Raw genomic sequence first — 8939 nt, forward strand, 5'->3', positions numbered from 1 at the left:
GAGCTGTTCCTACTCTCTAGGTTACAGAGTAACAGTAATGGAAATTACAGTGATGAGGATATTTCTGGATAAGATCAGCATTTGGACTGGTAGACACAGCAAAGTAGATGATCAGTGTGGATGGGCATCATCCAATCCACTGAGGGCCTAAACAGAACAAAAGGCAGAGGAAGAAGGAATTCATCCCTTTTTCCCTGCCTCACTACGTTAGCTGGGACATCACATCTCACCTTCTCCTGCCCTTGGACTGGGATTTATACCATCAGCTACCATATTTCTCAGGCCCTCAGACTCCATTTGTATTATACCACCACCTTTCCCAGGTCTTAGGCTTGCAGACAGTGAATCATGGGACTTCTTAGCCTCAGTAATTGCATGATCCAATTCCGTACATATGTAATGAAACAGAACCAACAGGAGATATATACCTGGAGAACTGTAACTGCTAAGGGGGTTAATGAGTTAATACATGTAAAAAAAAAAAAAGTGCTTAGTGTCTACGGCCTAGGAAGTCCTCAGTGCATGTTAACTACCATCACTGTAATCTAAGGCCAGGTGGTGTGAGAAATGCATGATGATGAGTGAGGGGTGGCACAGAGGACAAAGGTGAGGCCACTGGAGGGCAACAGGACACATATTCAGTCTTGCCTCTCTCTAACAACTTCAAGGAGGTTTAATAATATTTTGTCAGATTTACACCATCTCCTCTGTGTTCAGCTCCCTGCCCCCTGCCCCCTACCTCCACCTCCAGATGATGGCAGATGCCTCAAGCTGAGTTTCATTGGTAGCAATGGGAGTTAAGGCCAATCTCAATATCTGCTTGAGTTTCTGACTCTACTACACAACTTTTGCCAAAGATTTCAGGTAAAGGATTTGTGGTAGGAAAAAATACCTCATCAAGAGGGAAACTTCAAGGTGTGTAGTTTCATGAAGTTTGACTTTCACTAAAAGTAGTGAAAATGGGTATTTGGGTGATTTGTTTTCCAGCACCTAAGACACCATACTCTCCTCGGTTATACATTACTGAAAGGGCTTATAACAAGTGGAAGGTGAAGGGCAGAAGTCCTGGCTCTCACCCAACATCTGTTAAAGGTCTCCCTTTTTGGCTCAAAATGCCAGAACATCTTGTGAATATTTAAAAGGAAACACCTTTTTGAATACAGATTCAAATAAATGACCTTAGTGTACAACAGTGAACTCTTCTTTGCCAGCATCCCCTCCTCCTTCTCCCTGCTTCCCATACACTTCCAGCTGATTTTGTAGGCACCGATCCACATCACAGGTTTGAATATATAAATATATATATATATATATATATGTCTCCAGTTTTTTTCCTGAGTGGTGTCAAGAAGGTAGGCTATGGGTAAATACAATACACCTTTATCTTTCTTTAAAAATTGTAAATTAACTCAATTGTCTAAGCCCCCTCCCCTCTTTTCTGTTTGTATCAACACAGACCTTGTTTAGCCAAATGAGTTGGTTGTGGTGAGACTGTCAAAACACATGAATAGACAGACTGTTGTCAAATAACCTTGAAAAAAACAACTATTTGTTCACCTCATGAAAGCACATTTGCACAAACATCTATCAAATCGCTGAGAAAATATTCTTAAAATCTGTAGTGGGATGGATGTTCTACATCAAGTTTACCACAAAACAACAACAACAACAAACCCAAAATGTATTACACATGAGGTACCATGCTTAGCACTGACATGGACACAAGGTGTGCAAAGACCTGTAGTCTCTGGGTAGGCAGTCATGAAGGGGAAACACTGGGGGACAGAAAATTATTCCATTCCTGCTGTAAAGCTGTGAACTTGGGCCATTGGCTTAATCCCTCCTGGTGGGCTTCAGACAACAGGGCTGAACTGTGGTTGTACGTACCCCTAAAAATCAACTTAACCAGAGTGGTCAAATGTATACACAGGAGACTTAGCCAATAATGTCAAAACACAAAGGATGTTAAGTGTGTTATGAGTGTGATTGCTTCTGTGAGAGTTCAGAGGAAAGCGTCCACTGCAGGCTGAGTGCTGGAGGGAAGGCCTCCCAGAAGACGGAGGACCTTAGCTGGACACTGAAGACAGAGGTGGTACCAGATGGCCGGTAAAGATAGGACAGGGAGTTTTAATCAGTAAACATGGCTGTATGATTGTGAGTGATAAAGACTGGGTACAGTAACATAAAAATGAAGTTTATTGAGAGTTAGCACAAGGTAAGTTTGGGGAAATATACTGCAGTCTGACTAGGATTTATCCATTCTCCACTCTTTAGTGTGAAAAATCTCAAAACAAAGAAGCATGCAGTGCTCTGTGGGATGAAGTCATTCTGGCAATGGTATTAATTGCTTATGTTTGTAATTTTCTAATTGTATTATGGATTTAAAAGAATATAAAACTGAAAAATCAGCTTTCATGACATTTTCCATTTTGGGTATTTTTCCTACAGTAAATAAATGCTAGCTTTGTATTAATAAAACCTCTTGAAGTACTGGACAACATTAAATATCAAATGAAAATAACTAATAATAATTTTGTACAATATTATTAGTCTGACAATCAACAAATATTCATTTGGCACCTACTATGTGCCAGGCTCTGTGGTAGGTGTTCGAGCAGATACAAACAAATGCTTTTGGCTGGAATAAGAAACACTAGCTTTCAAACCAAGAATAACTCAGTCAATTAAAATATATAAATAGGCCTTTCTGATAACTAAAGGATGTTGCAATTTATACATATTTCATCCCAAAGAAACCTGAAAATATTTTTAAACTTGATTTATTAATACTGACTCTGTCTTGAGATATAACAATTAATTCCACTAAACATATACGTTTTTATACTCATCAATACAGGATATATATGTAAATTATGTTAATTTTTCCTAGCTTAAGAGATGACCAAAGTTATCATGTAACTATTTCAAAATAACCACTGATTAGAAGGAAAGAAATAAAAGTCTCATGAATGTCTGAACTCCTTTTCCCTCATCCCCAAAACAAGAAGCTGGTGAAGGAGTTCTGCCATACCCTGCGAGAAAATTTTATATCATAAATTTGACAAGGCATAAACCCAATCCCAACAATTCTCAGAGTGTTTTTGGATTTTTCTCGTAAAAACAAAAACTACAGCTGCAGGCACACCCAAGGCTAATTGCAACAGCTCCTTCTCGGGGAAGAATTTGTTAAAGGCAATAGATTCTTAGGAAGACATGGTCCTTTGGCTTCATCTTCACATCCCTTCCCTCCCTCACCTCTCAAGGACTTTTCTTCTGCCATTGTACTCTCTCAATCAACAAAAATGTCCATCGGTTTTCTCTTACAAGTGACTAAATGTTCAAATTCTAATTATTTAACCAAAATGTTTAATATCAATCATCAATAATGGTGACTACGTGTAGGGCGGCGGGCAAGGCTAGGAAGATGGGAGAGAAGGGTGCAGACTAGAAAGCTGAGGGACAGAGACCAGAGAGAACTGCTCACTGTATATTTTTCCAGTGCTTTTTGGTCTTTGAAGTACATAACTAAAGGCCTTTAAAAATCCATCCATCCATCAGTCAATCAATACTCAACAACAACGTACCTGGAAAGAACAAAATTTGTTCTCCAATCTCCGAGGATTATTGAGAGGAGCTCTGTAAGAGCTGTTAACATGAAGTAAAAGTCGCTGATTAAGTGTGTAAATTAGACACGATACTTCAATTGTGGACTTTTTCCATAAAATATTTAGCTTCTGCATTTAAAAATTTTCTGCATATTATGGTTTTAAAATCTCTAGCTTGCCACGTCAACAGCATTAGCCCATCTTTTCCCATGTGAAATGCCTCAGACCATACTGCTGTCCCTCTTTACATTTACATGAAGAGCGCCAACCCGATTCGTCACAGCTTGAACTACGAAGGCTACTCTTCATTAGCTCAAGGTATTGCAATCATGTATCGCGTTGCAAACTTAATTGGTATCTGGATTCAGGTGGCGGAGCGGGAGGGGACCGGGATGAGACGGGCCTGCGTGGGCAACGGGCCGGCCGTAGGTCAGGCCCCCCGGGACCATGGGGCTGAGGCCTTGAAGACAAGGGGCTCTCTGTGTCCATGAGGACGAGCGACAGCTCCGGCGGCCCTACCTTCTCCAAAGTCCTGGAGGCCACGGGCCTCACGCCGCCCCAGTCTGTGCGCAGGTGACTTCAAGCAGACGGCCTGGTCCTCTCAACGGGCATCCGGGCTTCGAACACGCCAAGCCACGGGCCCCTCTGCGGATCGGCCGGGAGGGAGCAAACGGGCAGAGCCTGCTGTCTCGGCGCGGCTGCCCGGCTCACTGGGCCCCGGGCCCAGAGCTGTCCGGAAAGCCGGCTTTCCACGTCCACCAGCAGCTGCCGCGAGCTGGGCCACGTGGCGTCTGCGGCAGAGAAGCGGCCTGGCCCCTCCCGGACGGGCTGCAGGCCCCAGGACCTCGCTCGGAGAAGCCAGCGCTGTGCGGCGGCTGCGCCCGGGCGAGCATCCTTTGCTTGCCGCTGGCCGCCGTCTTAACCGGGCCTGCATGGAGCGCCGCTTCCACCATCGCCTCGAGGCCCCGGCTCATGGCCTCACCGTCGGACTCTTCACTGTCTAGGCCTCTGACGCCGTCTCCTCCTGCTGCCCCGCCTTTGTGCCCTGAGCGGAGAAGGTCCAGCTGGGAAGTGTGCCCGAAGAGGCCGGATGCGCAGGGCTTCGCCGGCGCCCAGCTCTCCCCGCTGGAAGCCGGACTCCTGAAGAAGGTGACAGAGAGATGCCATATGACACAGGCCGGGCTGGCAGGGCCAGAGGCAGCTTGGAGATGCCCCAGAGCTTGGAAGGATGGAAACTGCCTGACCCGTCCTGAGGGCCAGAGTGCTTCTTAGCCTGAAGATGCCAAGCACAGCCGTGTGAGGATATTTTCGGGTGTGTGTGTGTGTGTGTGTGTGTGTGTGTGTGTGTGTGTGTGTGCGCGCGCGCGCGCGCGCACTGTTGTACAAAAGGAGGGCAGATGGACACAGTCCTGGGTTTTGGAGGGAGCAGGCACCCCCATCTCATTCTGAGGACCAGCTGGCCCCTTCCAGGGTGAGACAAGGGTGCCCAAAAGGCAGGAGATCCCGCAAGCTTCTTATGCTTCTCTGCTCCAGGGAGGCTTGCTCTCCGGGCTCCCTGGACTCTATATTACACCGCGTTTAAAAAACCCACCCCGAATGAATAAAAGGACTCCTTGCCTGGGAAAAAAAAAAAAAGTTCAAAGTCAAGAGCATCCATACATCAGTCAGGCATGATTTTGCATATGATAATTGACAAAATCAACGTTGTCAATGCTTGCTTAAAGAAGAGAGGCATCCTTCTCATCATATTATTACATACTGTTTTTCTAGTGAAGAGAATATTTTAAGGACTTTTGCCACTTATGGCCTCGAAGAAAAGTGCTTGATAAAAAGGACTGGGTTGGTTAATGTAGCTGCTATCATGCTTCACATCTCTAGAAAGCCTACATATGAAACTTCAAATACATCACATTTACAGTGTTGTAATACTATAACATCCACCAGAGTCAGTAGGGAACTAAATTCTCAGAGAGAACCCTTATTCAGGCACTTTGCTGATGACATCTGACCACAGCGCAGAGAGAATGGCTTCTGCAAGTATGGAAATGAGTTCATCTATATAGGATTAGTCAGTCATCTTACTATTTGAGAGGTTCCCTACTCAAATACACATCTTTCCAGAGCCTCTGCTCAAGCTGAATCCTATGGCTGGTCTGCCTTCTCCCTGGTCATCATTTTCCATTAGGTACCACAGGAACAGTGCTTGGAGGCTATGAGTTTTCCAAGAGCCAAAGCAAATGTCAATGGGGACAATATATCATACCAAGTATATGAAAAATAATCACAAAAATGAATTAATAAACATTTCATTCATTGTCGACAAAATGTACATCTTGTCAAATACAATCCAGCTCATGTGATTATGTAGAAATTATAAAGTGCACTTTAATGTCTGATATGGGCATGTTTTAAAAATGCTTGATATGACATTAAGCACTTCAAAGAGTATCGAATTTATAAAGAAACTCTTCCCCAGGCCTACCTTGAGACAATTATTCATCTGTCAAATACCAGCTTAAGTGCCACTTCCTCTGAGAGGCTGTTGGTTATTCTGCATTTCTGCTTTCTCTAGGCTAAAGCAGTAAACACTTTTTTCTGTGTCCTGATGATAATTTGTTCGTGTTACTAATACATTGGTTTATTAGAGTGTTCGATTGTTTGCTGGTTGGTTGGTTGCTTGGTTGGTGGGCTTTAACATGCTGCCTAGCTACAGGGACCAGGAGTTACTCATCTCTATATCCCCAGTATTAAGAACAGCACAGGTAAGAAGGCAGTTGCCCTGTAGCTGTTTATTGATTTAAATTCCTTCTCTGTGTAGAAACCAGAGCATCGACTGTTACAGTTACACTTTAGGGGTGGGCAGGAATGCTTCTCATTAAATGCACATTATTTTGGGACTTACAGTGGGAGTGTTTTCCCTGGATCACTTTGCATACCTGATAGTTTTTCCTAGAATGGAGCAGATGTAGAATGTTAGAATATATTTGATCATTTAATTTTTCCTCCAAGTATGACAGCTAGCCTGAAACTTCCCCAAAGTGCTCCTCACTTCCATTCTCTTTTTCTGTTTCTTATCTCCATCATGTTTTTTTTTTTTCCTCTTTATTCCTTCCATTTTGGACCTACCAATAAACATTTTACTTCGAATCAATTTTCTTGAGGGTTATTTATATAACAACTCTGAAGACTCAAGCTTTTCTTTTCTATAAGCTTTTTCATAATTTACTGATACTTCCAGGATGTTTGTTTTCTCTTTTAGTGGAAGGAGGGGAAAAAGAAAGAGAGAGAGAGAGCGTGCTTATCTCGTCTTCATTCTTAATATTTTTACACTTTCCCATTCTTGATTAATTACAACGATACGCTGCAGATGCCCAACATAAACTGGACCATTTAATGTGTAATTACACCTTTTAGATGAATCCCAGATCTATTGCTGTTATTTTCCATGGACTGGAGCAGTTATGTGCCTGAACAGAATTAAGTCCCCATCATCCTGTGTCATGGGATATTATCTCATGAAAGACAAGAGTGACAAAGAAACTAGCTTGAAGAGAAATTGTTCTTATAATAGCAAAAGTAGCACTTTGGGAACATTTTGAGGTTCCTGAAAGACAGGAAACTGCCAAATGCCACTATTAACTCATGTAAAAAATAAACTCCGTTTTACAGATGATGAAACTGTTCACATGAGTAGTGAATAATGCCACTAGAGGGGTAGGTTTTCAGGAAATGATGTATCATGCACTTGGTGGCAAAATACTGTTCCTGTGCTTAACTTTCTTCATATAACAAGAATACTTATCTTTAAGACCCAAGGGGGGAAAATGTAACGTGGAATGCATAAAGGGGTAAAAACAAAGTCTACGTCGTATTTTTTTGCTTCATTTTAAACTTTATCATATGGCATAGAGCTAACTAGATGTGTTTTTCTTTAAGGGTAACTGTTACTCAAGACACTACTGAACATGTCTGGCTAAGTTCTTAGAGATAACAGTAACCTTTGAACATTTTGATTGATTTAATATCATAACAGCATCAACACCAACTCTGAAAAAATTCAACACCTGTATCTCCAAAATATTTAATTGAATTGTGTGCTTAACACCTAAATTTGGTTGTAGATTATGAACCTTTGTCTCCATCTTGGAGATTTATTTTTGACGAGAGTAATAAACTACTGATATGCTTTCAAGGTCAAGAAGCTTGTTCATCAGAGCTGCTTTCCAAATGCAGTATTTCATAGAGCTATTTTATTGAGGTCCAGGGTAAGTTCCAAATAAGATGAATGTTGAGCCACTGAGTGGCAGATTTGATGTGGGAGAGCCGCAGGCTAAGAGTCAGAAGCCAGACCTGCAGGTTCAGATCCATAACTATAATTTGTGGCTGATCCTAGGTAAAGTCATAAGCCTTATAAAGTTGGGATGATAATACCTGCTTCAAAAGATGACTTTCTGAATTTTACAAGATGATACATGGGAAGGTACTTTGAAAAGTGCAAAATTACACAAATTTCAAACTCTAGGGTTTCTCCTGCTCTGCTGCGCAAAGTATCAAATTTAATCTGAAGTTGAAGTGGTTTGTTGTTGTTGTTGTTGTTGTTGTTTTTGCTGACCCACAAAAATGTACCTTGAAGCACTCCTTTGAACTTAACTTCAAATACATTATATACTCTCTCTGGATGATCTAATTCATTTCTGTTAATCCAAATAACTTTAAAAATAAATAGCAACATAACTGTCATTTATTCAGGCACTGCATATATCTCATTTAATTGTCCACTAAAGACTATGAGGTACTAGTATTATCTGAGTTTTAAAAATGAAATTAAAATAACTTGCTTAAGAAAACCAGTATGTAAATTTTTTGCTTTCAACTTCACATTGTCCTGTATTACCTGCTGTTTATTAAAATCCTCACTGGGATATCTAGGTTATTCAGATTTAATATGTTTAAATCTAAATTGTCATTTTCCTTTCCAGATCAGTTTCTTTCTCTTGCATCCCTAATTTAATTGATTATATCAATATCTACTTCCCAAGCCAGAAACCAAGGGCCATTTTACATTCCTCCATTTCCCTAACCTATCGTAGCCTACTAAGCAGGAAACTGGCAATTATCCCATAAAAGTGAGTCTTAAAATTTTTCTATCCACAGAGCCATGTTTTTTAGTCCAAGTCCAAATAACTGTTGATACATATGACACCTTTCACATTGGTCTCACTGCCACCAGTTATTCCCTATCTAAAACCATCTATTGCACTGAAACCAGAGTTATTTTCCTAAAATAATAATTTTTAAAATGTGGTCATGCCACTTCCTTGCTAAAATAACCAC

The sequence above is a fragment of the Camelus ferus genome, chromosome 35 (genome assembly GCF_009834535.1).
Source record: "Camelus ferus isolate YT-003-E chromosome 35, BCGSAC_Cfer_1.0, whole genome shotgun sequence".
In the NCBI taxonomy this organism is placed as follows: domain Eukaryota; kingdom Metazoa; phylum Chordata; class Mammalia; order Artiodactyla; family Camelidae; genus Camelus; species Camelus ferus.